We start from the raw sequence: 15963 nt of genomic DNA on the forward strand, positions 1-15963 counted from the left end.
AATCTAACAGTAGAACGGGTAGCACCAGTGAAAGGTGATAGGATGACCATCAACATCTGATTCTATATACGGTCCTCTCTGGTCTACTTCTAAGACTGCTCCAAGGGTACAGTCTTCCTCCCCCCTCAGGCACCATCATTGTAACGGGTCTGGACCGAATTCATTGAGTGTTTCAAAGAATGGTATTTGTTGATATGTCCTGTTAGCTTGTAGAATTCTCGGCGGCTGGGAAATTTGCACTTGTGGTCCTAAATTTCCCCCTTGTACAGATCTTGGCCTTACTGTGGCATTCACTATCTCAGGTACCTATACTGTCTCCTAATCTTGGACCCGATTGGCAGGATTCAACCTACACTTGCGCTTTAAATGCCAATTTTGTGACAATAATGACATGCCATAGTCTTATTCAGAGTACCGACACCCACTCCTGTCTTGGGCTCTATACGTTTACCTCTTCCTTGACCTGATGAATTTTGGGCTCCCCTCTGATTGTTTCCCTATCTTCGTTCTAATGTTCCTCCACTCTGCTGTGCTTGGTCTACTATTTCTGCATTTCTCATTTGGACCAGCATCAATTTATCTTTGAGCTTCTTATGCTTTGAGTCTACTTCATCACTGCAGTACCTAGCATAGCATAGACTTATTCTGCCAACAGATCAGATGCTGTTGAATCATGAATTTAATCTATTGGCCTCCATCCTAAAACAAATTTGGAGACAAACTGTCCCATATCTTTGGAATCCAAGGTGTCTAGCCCACTGTACTGCTTAAAGGCTTGCAAGAGCCTCTCGTAGTAAGCATGAACTTAGGCTCTTGGGTAGTCCAATCTATCTTAACCCTATCAATATCTTGCGGCGAAATCTTTGACTGTAGCCATGTGATTACCTGCTCAAACCTCTTTCATAACCACAGGTGAAGGACCATGTGTAATAGGATCTCGCTCTGGTTCTGATGTCGGGCATTCTACAGCAATTTTACACTGTGACCACAAATTACTTGGCACTACAATATCAAACAATGTATTCAAATCAACCCACAGCACCTTCGAGATTTTGACAAAATTATCAACTTGCTTGTACCACTCAACAGGTTTTTCCCTCAGCCGAGGAAAATCATTTGTGAAAGCTGCCAAATCACCCCTCCTCCAATGCACATGCACATGCACATACCCTCCACTTGGCACCTTTCGCAATGGGTAAGCCTCTACTCCTGCTGTTCCTCCTCCTGGAGGAGGCGTATCACCTATACCCTTCTTGATGTTCTTTTTCTTAGACCACCTCTCTTCCCACTTGTCAAGCATGCTCCATGCACATATACCTACAATCAATTCTCGAATATGGGTTTTCAAACCTATGACTCTTTTCTCTTCAAATTCCGGATCAATGTAATTTAGCCTATGACTTCCCTGCAACAGCATTGTTTTGGACAAATATACATCATATCTTCTTGCTAACTCTGTCAACTTCTCATGAGCTTTCCTTGCCTTACGGGTGACATCCTTCACTAGAAACAGCAGCTCATCCTGTTCATAAAGTTACACTCTTTATAAAGGCAAGTTTCCACTCATAATTTCATCTGCTTCTGCATTCAACCTCATCACATCTAGCATCTTGGCCCTTATGGCAGCCTTAATTGTTACCTGACTTGGTGTACTGCTTTGCTGTCCACTTTCGCTGCTCTGGCTTCCTCTCTTCTACTATTGTCCGTGGAATATTCGGACTCCCCCTAAGCTCCTTGACTAGCTCATCCTTCTATCCCTCGTCCCATGGGACCCCTGACTGGAGGTTCCCACATCCTCAAATCATAGCATGATTCTGCCAATGCCCCTGATCTTACTGCTGTAGAATTAGTATGGCCTTTAGAAGTGTTTGCAGTAGCTGGCAACTGAGTACTAGCCTCTAAAGGTCTCAGAAGAGGACCAATTCAGCTCACTGTCCCATTTCCTCCTGAACAGATACCTTCTCCTGTTGCTGATGACTGTGTTTGAATACCATTTTCTGCTTGACTTGGATCGTACACTGACACAATATGGGACCAATGGAAACCCGCACCGTAAGGGCATCCGGTAAACGTGTAACAGCATTAGCTCCACTCGTTCCTGCATCTCTCACTTGCTGTGTCCCTATACCCTCAGTTTCTGTTGAAATCTTGCCCATTACTACCACTCTAGGACTTGCTTGAGATTTCCCTGTTCCTTCAGCAAGCTTTTGTCTTCCCTTCTCTGATGTTGGATTATACGGAGGCGGACGCTCTGCTAACATCCTGTCCAACAAGCTGTCATCTGTGTCAGTATCATCTTCTTCTTCCCTCTTTTGGGCACCTTCTACTTTCACTAGCATTGGGAATAACCTTTCTCCCTCGATAGTCTCCACTCTCCATCTTTTCGCGAATGCATCCCATTGTGCATCCTGTAACACCCTTATTGACTTCTTCACTCTTTCCTGACTTTGGTCCCTTTTCCTCGCATGTGATGCTCTTATCCAGGCATCTAAAGCTTCAAACTGTGTCGGTCTGGGTGGAGGTCGCAATGAAGCCATCATTGCCCTCAACTAGTACAATATATCCAATCTAAAGGACCTTAACGTGGGAAAGCCAAATCTCCCTCCTTCCCAGAAATCTTGTGCCAATTTTGAAGCCAAACTTTAGTATGGAGTCCTACATTTGTGGCCATGTAATGTGCTGGTGTATCCTCAGGTGGTGCTTCTTCACCCACTCGAGTTCCCACTCCTTTATCTCCTATACAAAGATCACATAACACCCTAAAACATTGCATAATTAAATCAACTCCTTTCCCTTTACAAGATGTTTTCGCTTTTACTTCCTGACAACAATCCACCAATCCAAGCGTGACTTTATACCAACCGACCTATCTCTGCACAGCACACTGCGATGTCACTCTTCCCCCTCACAACGGTTTACCCTCCTTCACAATCTCTTCCTTACATATTCACGCATGTCACTCATAGAATCAAGTAACTGTCTGTCCACCGTACGACCGGACAGTCACATAACCGACTGTCTGCACACGAAACGACCGGACAGTCTCACAAGTAATTGTCGACCTCAATCTGGCAACTGTCTGTCCGCGAAACAACCGGACAATCACCTCAACCGTCTGCCCACGAACTGCGGGACAGTCATATAACTAGTTGTTAGGATTCACTCACTAGGGTTTTTTCACGCACACAGTGACCCTTGACCTGCGTTAGCCACGCTAATCGCTGTGGTCCACCCTTGTGTTCCAGTGTCCCACACGACTCTCTCAAGCTCTCTCTCAAACGTTCCCTATCTTCCTGTGGGTTCTGTCGATGACGTCTCACAACCCACAATCTCTGGTCAGACAATTACAACTCTGGATGTCTTCTACACCACAAATCTATCCCGGGATCTTAGGCTACTCGTGACCCTGTGCCTCATGGGAAAAGTCCAGACCGAATAGCCAAGCCAGGTCCTCCCTGGGCCGGAAACAAGCATCCTGGGACCGGTTTCTCTGTATTACCCTTCATCAGCCAGGCTAGCTTGAATCCAGTGCCACAGTGAGCAAAGGGCTCATGTCTGGGCATACCCATCCGACTTAGGGTGAAAAGTGCTACACAAGTAAATGATGGACTTTTTGCATTTGTCACCCCGAGTGGGAAGGGTATGCCCAGACGTGGGTCACTTGCTCTCCATGACACTGGAGTCAAGCTATCCTGGCTGATGAGGGGTGAAACCCCGAAACCGGCCCTAGGATGCTTGTTTTCAGTCCAGGGAGGACCTGGCATGGCAGTTCGGGCTGGACTGTTCCCATTGGGTACAGGGTCAAAACTGATTTGCATATGGCTGGGTCCAAACTGGAATGCCATGGTGAGCAAAAAAAACTATGGATTTAGGCCCAGATCTCTGTACTGGGGTGAATGTATGACATTGTTCTGCATTCTGTCCATCAATTGTTCTTTTTGCAAGGGTACAGGAGTTATGCAGACCCAGTGACAGTACCTTGGAAGCGTCGATTCTCAGGGACGATACTCCAAAAAATGGGGGGGATGCGTTGGGACTACCTCTTGTGCATGGCGTTCTTGGATCCACTCACAAAGAAGCGCAGGCTTATCAGGGTCCTGCGAACCCACATATAGGTGGATTTTAACTATACTAAGAATGTGGGAAATCGAATACCCCCAGTTACCTTAAGACTGAGTATGAGTTATAACAAGCTTGAAGGGGGATATTATTCCCACCAGGAGGATTGCGCTGCAACACTTTTCATTTACTGGCACAACAAAACCAATAAATCCATAACTTGGATTCAAATGAGATTACAAAACGCTTTGGACATTCAGAAATCTACTTAGCCTAGAAAAAGTCCATGAGGACAAAACATGTGTCGGTTGCTGCTTGTTTGAACAATGATGTACTGGGATGTGTTCCTGAATTAAATAAGAACTGTGTACCGTTCATGTTTGGACTAGAATTAACTATTGAGAAGTGGGAAAAGACTAAGGAATGAAAACTGGATTGTGTGTGCTTCGGTGCCATGTTTGTGTTTTGATATTTATCTAAGTAAAACAAGACCAAAATTACAAAGATCCAACTTGCAGAAGTCAAGTTATGAATTTTGCAAGATTAAATCAAAATGCTGTGCTTAGAAATCAATAGCTCCAACTGGGGCTCTATGGTTGCGCTTGACGGGGGCAAATCCAAAAGTTCAGTCCGACCAGTAGGGAGCGTGGTGCGGGCCGGGTACAGGAGTTAAGCAGACCCACTGACTGTACCTAGGAAGTGTCAATGCTCCGGGACGATACTCTGAAAAACGGAGGGAATGCGTGGCTGTCCAAAGCGGTGGTCAGTTTCAAAGTCTGGCAATGTCTTTAAGGCATCGACATCACATGTGCAGTGCATCGGTGCTGAAGTGTTGATGTCGAACAGCTGGGCTGTCGGCGATGCGTTGGTGTGAAGACGCACAGAGCTGGGAATGCGTTGGGGACAGTGCATCACAGACATCGGGGATGTGGTGTCAGAGAGACTCTCGTAGAAGAAGTGATTCGGCGGTGCTGCATTGGCAAAGTCAGGGCTGCGTTGTTAGTCGAGGTCATCGCATCGCACACTCTGCGAGCAGTGTCCATACCTTCATTCGGTGCAGGCATTGACAATGTGCCAATATCTCAGGGAATGGGCCGGTTCCGAATGGCGCTTCAATGTCAATGCATTGGTTTCTTGGGTTGCAGTACCAAACACTCACTTCCAAGCATCCAGGACTGGATTTGGCACCACTTGGCCGAGCAGGATTCAGGGCAGCGGAGCCCAGGTACTGGCAGCAAGATGCATGTGAAGTACTTCATATCCTGAGAATTCAGAAAAAGGAGGCAAGCCCAACAAGCCCTTGGAGAACCTTTAGAAATGCTGGATGTAGGGAGCCATGTCCGGTGCTCTCACTCCCAGGCAAGAAGCAGCAGGCCAACACAGCAATGCACCCATTCACTCACCCACTCAGAGACTTATGCTCTCACTCACAGACCCATTGAGGCACTCATAAACCCGCTCACAGATCCAGTCAGACATTCATACATCCACTCACAGACCCACTCAGACACTCACACACCCATACAGTCACTCACACATCCACTTATAGACCCACTCAGAGACTTAAGCACCCAGTCAGATATACACTCAGAGACTCATGTATCCACTCAAGATCACACTCACTCACTGACAGAACCACTCAGACATTCACATTGCCAGTTATAGACCTACTGAGAGACTTATGCTTTCACTCACAGACCCACTCAGAAACGTACTCACCCACTCAGACACCCACTTAGGCACTCATGTATGCACTCACATATCCAGTCATAGGTTATATACTTTCTTACAAATGCACAAAGGCACTCATGCTCCTACTCATTTTTGCAACATATTTGCAGCGATCGCGGCTACCGATATCACCGCGACTTACGGCATCGCTGCAATTACGCAAAACACCACGTAAAAGGCTTTCAATTAAAAAATTCTTCTAAAAGTTAGGTTTAAAGAGTTTATACATAAATAACTTCTGTCAAATATTAATTAAAATAAGAGTAAGTATGTGTTCCCGAGTTTTAAAAAAACGCGCACTTCGCGACTACCGATGACTACGCGGTTTTCAGGGTCACCTTGAATATATATAACACCACTTTCAAGAAAACCATCACATAAACTCAAATGTAAACTTTACATTACTAAACAACTAGTGTCTGCAATTTAGTAAAATCTTTCTATATATATATGTTTAAGACTCGCTCAAAAACATGCGCCTTTTGCAACGTCACTGTGGCAGTTGCGATTTGCAATTTGATCACTACAAGAGTCAATATCCTGCCCCTAGCTCTTCCAGTAGGTGATGGTGATGCAGCTTTCAAAAAGGATGAGACACCCTCCAAACAGAACAAGTTGTCCAGGTCCCAAGATTCCTGTATGATGACTTTGAAGTTACTCGCAAGAAAGTTCCTCCATCTAATATCATCTCTTTTTACTCTCCGCCCTACTATATTCAAACTTACGATATTCAACCTATTCTTTTTCACCAACTTCGGCTCAAGCCTTTGGTGATGCTTCATCTCACATCTACTCACAGGGGCATTTCTTGTTGGACTAGCTCCCACTTGCAAAGAACTCAGTCAGTCTTTTTCCTCTAAGCTAGTCAAGGAAGCCAAACTATTAGACCCGTTCTAGGCTTACTCTAGAACCCCTGGCCGATGATTTTTGGTGCCTGCTTTGTAAGTGTGGAGGGGAGCAATATTTATTAACCAATTATACGTTACCATTGCCCATAATGCTTAAAGAGCACAGACTCCTAAACCAAGTTTAGAATATTTATTATAAAGCCAAGAAAAGTTGGACATACAAACACCTCAAGACAAGAGTGTAAAGATACATGGGCACTAATACCAAACCGAACCTAAAAAAAAATGTAGTCAGTGCAACATGCACGGAGTAACCAGTTCAAGAATCAGGACACAAATGATTATAGAGAACACATCGAGGAGCTTCGTTACTGGTGATTCTTAAACAAAATAATTATTCTGCCCCTACACTACTTCTATCATGACATCCATACTTCACATTCCCCAGGCAAGTCCCCAGAAAGGTGTCAGCACGTGAAGCCTTCCTAAGAAGCTCACTCACGTTGAATGGGTTGAGTAGAGTAAAGCGACAGTGCTCGTTCTAAGATGCTCTCCAGGAAAGGCAGAAGTTTTGGGACTCTGTCCCTAATCCCAATACAAAAAGTCGAAAATCGCACCCAAAAATATATCACATGGCTGTCTCATCCAGTTGGACACCTCCTTGTAGATAATTGTCCACAAAGCAACGGTTTGTCTAGGCTCTTGCTCGATGATCTTGATTCCCAGGCCTTTCCAGACATGAATGGCATCCTCCTACATTTTCAGTTCCGCTTATTCAAAAGCATTCCTCCCTATGCCTGTCTAACTCCTGAAACAAAGACGTTATTCTAACTAACAAGACAAATACACCTGCAACAGAAACGTGAAAGAAGAAAATTCCACAAACACATAGGGGGACATGTACAAGGAAGTGGCGGAGAGAGGCGTTAGCTGTCATGGCTTAACACCTCTCTCCATTGTACACAAATGTAGGGACAAGGCCTTTTTTGGTATTGATCCAGCATACATGCCCGAAAACATAGGAGTCAAACAATTGGGTATGCAGTTCCTAAGGAAGGGGATGGGCAGGTCAGAAGGAAACAAAATGCCAGGTAAGAGAAGGAACAGAGAGAGGGAAGAGCTCCAATAATAAGCACGGGCCCTCACACACCCCGAGAGGTGTCATGCTTCATCATAGCGCAGGTGCTCGTTGGGCCGGCGCTGCAATGGAGTAAGGTGTATTGCTCAGCTCTGAAGATTGTGCTGGAAAACTGACGAGTAATTTTCAGAGAGTCACCGTGTGATTTGTCTCAGCCCTCTATGGTTGGAGGGCGGCCGTGTATTCACAAATCTTCACCCGGCCAGTGACAGGCACCGGGCGGCAACCCCGCCGGCCTCAGGCTCTGCTCCTGGAGCCGGCAGCAGCGGGGCGCAGAAAGGCAGCACAAAGACACCGCGGCTGCCCATCCATCCTGCTGTCAGAGCGGCCCAGCTCTCAAAGGGACCCTGCCGGAAGCCCTCTGTGACCTACCCATGGAGGTGGTCACGCTGACCTTTTTTTTTTTTATTGTGTTTATTGGAAGCATTACTCAGAAATCACATGGTACATTCATAAGACAGCAGTACAGTGCAATGACTTCTTTTCGAGAAAGCAAAACTAGAACGCACAACAAAACAAAATTTAGCCGCATATCAAACAGATGTTGACAGTTGCTCAGAAGAGAGCCACAGATATCCTGCTGGATCAGTAAGGTACAGATTGCTTGACAAGATCCTAGTTACAACATTACACGTGTCTAGTCCGAGATTTGCTCCATTTGAGACCACAAATACTCCCTGAAAGGAGCCCAGTTGTCCTTTGGTTTGGATTTGGATGGTAATTCCTCGGCATACAGTTCCAGTTGTTCTCGGCAATATGCCATATCTTTAAGCCACAGCTGGACATTGGGTTTCAACTTGCAGTCCCAAGTGAACAGAAGACGTCTTTTAGCCAACAACAAGGCCACTCTCACAAAGCGGCCTACTAGAGATTTACATTGGGGGGCATAGGTAAGAAGACATTCCTGTGGTGTACAAGGCACAGCCTGACCTGTCATCTTGTGTAACAGCGTGTTAACTTGCTCCTAGTACTGGCGTACTGCCCCACAGTGCCATGCTAAATGTAAGAAGTCCGCTTCTAAGTATCCGCATCGCTTGCAGCAGGCTGAATCACGGAGGCCCAATTTGTGTAATTTGTGAGGAGAGTGGTAGACCTGGTGTATGTACTTTATGGGTAATAATGCGAAGGTTGTTGTTAAATGTCAGTTTACTGGTCAGTGTACAAATTTGTGTCCACATCTCTTCAGTGATCGGGGTGGCTAGCATTGAATCCAGCGGGCCAGGCTTTTATCAGGGTCCGCTGGCGTGTCTGTTTGTATCGCTTTGTATAATTTGGTAATCAGTTTCTTCCGATTTGGGGCAATTATCACCAACTGTAATGCCTGAGATGCACGTGGCTCGGTGGGGAATGTAGTGTAGTGAGCTTTCATCGCTTGACGCAGGCGAAATCTAGTGAATTGGAAGAGGGGCGTGGGGTGTACCACGTACGCAAAGTCATCATCCGTAGCATATGACCCGTCTATATATAGGTCTCCCAAGTGCGTTATACCCACCTCCCTAAGTGACTGTAGGGGGCCTCACTCCAATCCTATCGAAAGGGCAGCGTGACCATGCAGTGGCATGGCCGGCGCATATAACGGAAGGCTATTGGTGCACTTCCCGATTTCTTGCCAGGCGTGTACTGTCACATCAATAGTATTAATCTCACATTTGGGTGTGTGGCGACGTGTGTGAGTAAGGATTCCCTTCAACGGCACAGGATCTGCATCACCCTCCTCCACCGCAACATGAGGCCAAAAATCATGTGGTTTAAACCAGAAATAAGCATATTGTGCTTGACCGCACAGGTAATATACGTAAAAGTCAGGAGCCTGAAACACACCTTTTTCAAACGTTTGTGTCAGGGTATGCCAGCTAATCGTAGGCTGTTTGTTCCCCCATACCAGCTTCAATAACTGTGTGCGAAGTTGTGTGAAAAAGTGCTTCGTTAGGCGGATAGGGACATTGCAGAACAGGTACAAGAACATCGGGAGGACGATCATTTTAATCAAAGCTATACGATCAGAGAGGGAAAAGGGCATGCCCACCCACCTGTCAACCTGCTCAGCGAGTGTAGTGTAAGCTTGGTCATAATTCTCTCTCACGACTATCTCCGGGTCCCGATGAACCCACACTCCAAGGTACTTCACTGGCTCAGTCGTCCACAAAAGAGGATATTCTAGTTGCGGGAGGTGGTAGCCTGAGTAAGGGGGATGATAGTGGACTTTTCCCAATTGATTTGGAGACCAGAAAAATGGCCGAATTTGATATATTCACGGATCAACAGGGAAAGGTATAAAGAGCGTTTACGGGCGTACAGAACCATATCGTCTGCATAGAGAGAGATCGCCACAGGTCTGTTATGAAAAGACAATGCTGCTGCCCTGTGCCCCTGCCTGATTCTACACGCGAAGGGTTCTAGGATGAGGGCGAAGAGGAGAGGGGACAGAGGGCAGCCCTGCCGGGTGCCTCTCTGCACAGGAAAAGGATCAGAGGTTCATCCACCCACTCTCACTCTCGCCGAGACATCAGTGTAGAGTATTTGTACCCACCTCATATATATTGGGGGGAAGCCTATTCGGCGCAGCATAAAGAAAAGACAGCGCCATTCTATGGAATCAAAGGCTTTCGCCTCGTCGAGTAACACGGCGACCGCCGGCAAGTCAGGATCTAATACATGAAGCATGGCAGACCGAGTACGGAGGTTGAGAGAGGTGGAGCGTTCAGGAATGAATCCCGACTGGTCGGGGAGCACCAGAAGGGGCATTAGGGGCTGCAACCGGGTGGCTAACACCTTTGCACGGATTTTGGCATCTAGATTTATTAACGAGGGAGGGCAATACGAGTCACAGCGCTCTTGGGGTTTGTCACATTTTAAAAGCGTAATAATCAGGGCCTGGCTTAGAGTGGGTGGGAGGTGGCCAGTATCATGGGCCTCAGCATACAGTTCCAAAAGATGCGGAGCAAGAAGGTCTACATAGTGCTTATAAAATTCCGCAGTCAGGCCGTGAGGCCCAGGAGCTTTATTGTTGGGCAGAGACAGTATGGCCTCCCTAATATCCTTGTCATTAATGGGCATCTCAAGGTATTTCCTGTGTCCATCCGATAACCACCCAATGGCTGTGTCTCGGAGGTAGCCTGACATAGCGTCCTCCTCCATGCTCCCTTTGGTGACGTATAATGACTCATAGAACTGCCTGAACTGCTCTGTAATGGCCTCCTGAGTGTGGTGTGATATGCCAGTGTTGTCCACAATGTGATCTATGGGAGAATATGCCATCCTATGCTGCAGCTTATCCGCTAGGGCCTTGCCCGGTCTACCTCCCTCACCATAGGCCCGGGCGGCATGACGACTCGATAGGTGTTTAATCTCAGTCTCCGCTAAAGCATTATACTCCTCAGTCAACTCTCATATCTGCGCCAATGTATCTGCGCCCGGAACCTGACAATAAAGCGCCTCCAAATCCCCCAATTGACCCTCCAGTTTGGACAGTCTCCCTCGAAGATCCTTAAGAATCCCGGCCGATGTGCCAATACAAACCCCCCGAATCGTTGCCTTAAAGGCCTCCCTTAGTGTAGCCTGACTGCTCACCGAGCCCACGTTTAAGTCAAATAATTGCACAATGTTTGACCTTATAGTGTCAGCAAAAACCGGATTGAGCAGCGATATTGCCTGGAAGCGCCATGTGAAGGGCCTGTGTGGGGAGTGAGGTATCGAGAGGTCAATCGTCACGGGGCTATGATCCGAGAGGGTCCGAGGCAGAATGTCTGCCTTAGTCACCCATGAATCAGTGGTGTCATTAATGAGCCAATAATCTAGGTGGGACCAGCTGCCATACGCCGGCGCTATGTGTGTGCCGGCTAGCATATTCCTGTGTCTTAGCCTCCACGAGTCCACCAGCCCAAATTCTTCCATCGCCACCCTGACGCAATGAGCCACTCTGACCATACGGGCTCCCAGAGGGTCTGATTTGTCAAGGGCCAGGTCAAGATGTGTATTAAGATCCCCACCCCAGTGCATGATGGATTCAGGCCACGCCCGCAGAGCGTCCAGTAGGTGGTGAAAGGGAGTGGGGTCATCTACTACCGGGCCATACATGTTCACGATGGTGACTTGCCTCGTTCCCAACTTACCCTGTACTGCCGCCCAATGGCCCTCGGTATCCGCCCTAGTGCGTATAGCCTGAAAGTGAACCCCTTTCTTGATAAGAATAAGCACACCCCTGGCATATGAGGAGTACGATGCACCCAGCTTAAAAGTAGCCCACCGTCCCGCTATTTTGCCCTCTGAGTGTGTAGTGAGATGAGTCTCCTGTAATAAGGCAATGTTGACGTGATGTCTGTCTAGGTATGCCAGGACCTGTCGTGTTTTCCTCAGTGTGTTCAAACCTCGGACATTCCAAGATATACAATAGGGAGACGCGCGGGGAGGCTCTGACGCCTGCCACCACGCTTGCCGCTCTCCGGCTGCCTTTTGCCCCGCCCTCTCCCCGACGTACCTGTTCTGGGCAGTGGCTACTCTTCCTGACATGCCGCCACCGCTGCGGCCACACCCGTGGACCTCAGCGTGGGGGTCATACCGACCCATGCCTGGTCCAGCATGCCGGACCGCAGGAGATCCGTTCTCCCGGCCCGGCCCAGCACAATGAGCGTGGTGCGGACTGCCGCCACATCAGGGTCCACCATGCTTCCGTCTCCAGGCGCCCCTAAAGGCCTGTATCTCGCCGGCGAGGCCCTTCCCTCGGGCTGACAATGCCCTCCGCAAAAATTCACACCGGGGCACCTGTGCTCGCTCCCTCACCCAGCCGACTGACTGGGGGCTATTATTCGTATACGCTAACAGCCTACAAACTCCTCAAACTTCCCTCAAAACTTCCTTGACCTATTCCCTGAGGCGCTGGGGACAGGAAGAGGAAGGACTTCCTCCCCTGCCCCCTTTTAAACACTAACCTATAACCCCGCCCCCTAAGCCCATCCACTACACTACCTAACACCCTGTCCCTCTTGCGCAAACTCCCCAGGGGAAGACTGGTCTACAGACCTCTCTTCCCCTGCGGGCCGTAACGCGCAAGCAGTTCACCCTCTGAATGCAAAAAGCGCCACGCCCGCGTCTGGCAGCTCGAAGTTCTTGTGCCCTGGCTGCAAATCAATATGCTTAGCATAGTAGGTTAACGATGCAATATGTTTATACTATTCACATTATGTTTTATAGCCCATAAAATGATAATGTCAGACACCTGGGAGGGGAAGACCCATATTTGCGTCTTAAATGCTAAAGCACAGTGGGCAAGCTAATGGGAGGGATCTATTGACGAAGCTGTTGCACCGGCAGGCATGGGCGGACCTCAGTCCACCCGGGTTGTGCTTGCTGCGCTTGCCCTTACGGGACACCTGTTTTATTCAAGGTTTCTTTCTCCCTCTTTTCCCACTGTGTCTGCTGGTGTCGGGCTCCCCCTACAGCTCACTGCTGGTTCTGCACCCCGGTCGCCCGAGCCCGCTCGTCCACCGGGCGTCCCCTGGCGGCCTCGCAGAGCCAAGCGCTGCTCCTGCTCGACGCTGATGGACAAGGAGTGCGTGTACTTCTGCCACCTGGACATCATCTGGATCAACACTACACCCCCAAGTAAGTATGCAGAGATCTCGAGAATCCATGGGAAAGCAGTAGGAGGGCAGGGAAACACCAACCCAATGCATTATGGGAAAGCATGACAATTCCGAGGTGTGTTAGTTACTCTGCTATTGGGAGTGGTCCGCGGGTGGAGCTGTGAAATCCGAGGTGTGTAACACTCAGTGAACGATAATTCAAAATTTGCAAACATTCGTGACAAGAATTTTTAATTCTATTAAGGACTAGGAGGCGAGGATTATGCTATCTCATTTCTTTAATGAAATGCCCAGCAGCCATAGAAACAAATAAACTACAATACCCAGAAACACATGGGTAACAACCATAGAGTATGTGGTATAAAAGGTCATAGAGACAGTCACTCTTCCTCTTTCTGTCGTGAGAACAAATCCAGGAAAATAGAACAAAGCCATTCCGGAAAGTCAAACAAGGAAAACAGCATCACCAATCCAGGAAGGCCAAGGAACATCCCGAAGGCAACCAGGTGAAGAAAACTGAAGGTAGAAGACTCCGACGGAGCAGGAAGGTTGACACCAGACAGTTCAGAAGACTCTTCATTTGGGATCAGATCCTGAAAAGAAGACAAAGCCGTAATACCAAGCTATGCAAAATACTGTGCATAAAAGTAAGGGAGGGTGAATAAACAGTATGCATATAAGGAAAAAACATCATGAGCATAAATGCAGAATATGACTAATAAGAAATGCATACAATAACTGGTGGGATAATCCTCGCCTCCTAGTCCTTAATAGAATTGAAAATTCTTGTCACGAATGTTTGCAAATTTTGAAGTCTATTGCAGGACAGGAGGCTCCGATTATGCTTGTTTAAAGCTGTTCCACCACCGCAGAAGCAACAGTAGCAATAGGTTTAAAATAAAACGTCTTGAAAACAGAGTCCGAGGACCAATCAGCGGCCTTCCTAATGTCAAACAAAGTGACCCCCATAGAGTAAGCTTTAGAAGCCATGGCTCCACGAGCTGAGTGTGCCCCAAATACAGAAACATCAATCCCAGCCTCAGCCATGAGCCAACGAACCCATCTAGCTAGAGTAAAAGGGGTGACAGGGCCGAAAGGCTTTTGCAAAGCAATTAACAACTGACCCTGCATATCTGAACGAACAGAAGCAGTACATACTTCATAATCCTTGAGGCATTGGACGACACACAGATTAGGACGAGCAAGGAAAGCGGGATAAGAAATAACTGTAGTGTTTGTCTTAGTACGCCTGGTAAGGTGAAAGGTAACGCCATCCGGTGTGAACCGGCGACCGGCCAGATCTAAAGCACGGACATCAGACACTCGCTTGCAAGAGATCAGACACAGCAACATAGTCAATTTGGCCGACAGTTGCTTACGGGACAGCAAAGAATTCACAGGCCAGGCCTCCAGAAAACAGAGCACAACCGACACGTCCCATAACGAGACGTATTTAGGCCGCGGAGGGTTCGCAAGACGAATACCCTTTAGCAGCTTAGAAACCAGCGGGTGTTCACCTGCAGGCTTACCGTCCACCAGGAGGTGGCCCGCTGAGATGGCAGAACGAAAATTGTTCACTGTGCGATATGCCAAACCAGAGGAAGCCAGGGAAGCCAAAAAATTGACTATGACAGAGACATCCGCTGAAGGCGGATCAACTTGCCGTTGAACACACCAGTCACACCAACGCTTCCAGGATCCCCTGTAACGTTTGTGGGTGCTGGAAGACCAGGCGTCAGTAATGATTCTGGAAGCGTCCGCAGAAAGGCCTGGGACCGATCAGCGTTCCCCGAAATCCGCCACGCTAGCAGGAGGCAAGAGCCTGAGAGAATCAGGGGATGCGGATTCCGAAGAGGATCTAACAGGAGATTCCACTTCTGGGGAAGAAGGAGCGGCACCGCACAACTCATCTCCAAGCGAACCGGGAACCACGGTTGAGCCCGCCACAGCGGAGCAATCAAGATGATCTCCGACTGGAACCGTTTCGTGTAAGCCAGAACCCTGGGTATCATCAGGAAAGGGGGAAAGGCATAACACAGAGTCGATGGCCACTGCTGAAGAAAAGCATCCGTGGTCAGGGCCTCCGGATCCGGTCTCCAACTGAATAACAGGGGGAGTTGAGTATTGAGCCGAGAGGCAAACAGATCCATGTGACACGGACCCCAAGTCCGGAGAAGAGCGCGAAAGGCGCGGGGATGCAACCTCCAGTCGCTGAAGTCTTTCAGGTGTCTGGAGTGCCAATCCGCAATATGATTGTCGCGGCCGGGAAGGTATTCCGCAATAACTGTGATCCTGTGTTGCAGACAAAAATGCCAAAAATCCTTGGCAACCTCCGCCAGAAGCTTCGAGCGAGTACCGCCCAGCTTGTTGAGGTAACGGACTGCAGACACGTTGTCCATGCGGAGAAGAATGCAGCATTGGGACTGAAGGGGTGAGAAGCACTTAATCGCAAAGGATCCCGCCAGGAGTTCCAGACAATTGATGTGCAGAGAAAGCTCCTGAGGAGACCAACGACCCCCCGTCGAGACGGAACCGCACCGGGCTCCCCAACCCCATTGACTGGCATCCGACTCGATCAGCAACTCCGGAAAGGCCCCGAAGAGGG

The 15963-nt window shown here is 48.3% G+C and overlaps 1 protein-coding gene across 1 annotated transcript in view; it reads left to right on the forward strand.

Annotated features, from left to right (window-relative positions):
* The window catches only part of FADS1 (fatty acid desaturase 1), a 544935-nt gene that overhangs the window by 32045 nt on the left and 496927 nt on the right, over positions 1-15963 (forward strand). The window lies entirely within an intron of this gene.

Source organism: Lissotriton helveticus, chromosome 3_1, assembly GCF_964261635.1.
Source record: "Lissotriton helveticus chromosome 3_1, aLisHel1.1, whole genome shotgun sequence".
Classification (NCBI taxonomy): domain Eukaryota; kingdom Metazoa; phylum Chordata; class Amphibia; order Caudata; family Salamandridae; genus Lissotriton; species Lissotriton helveticus.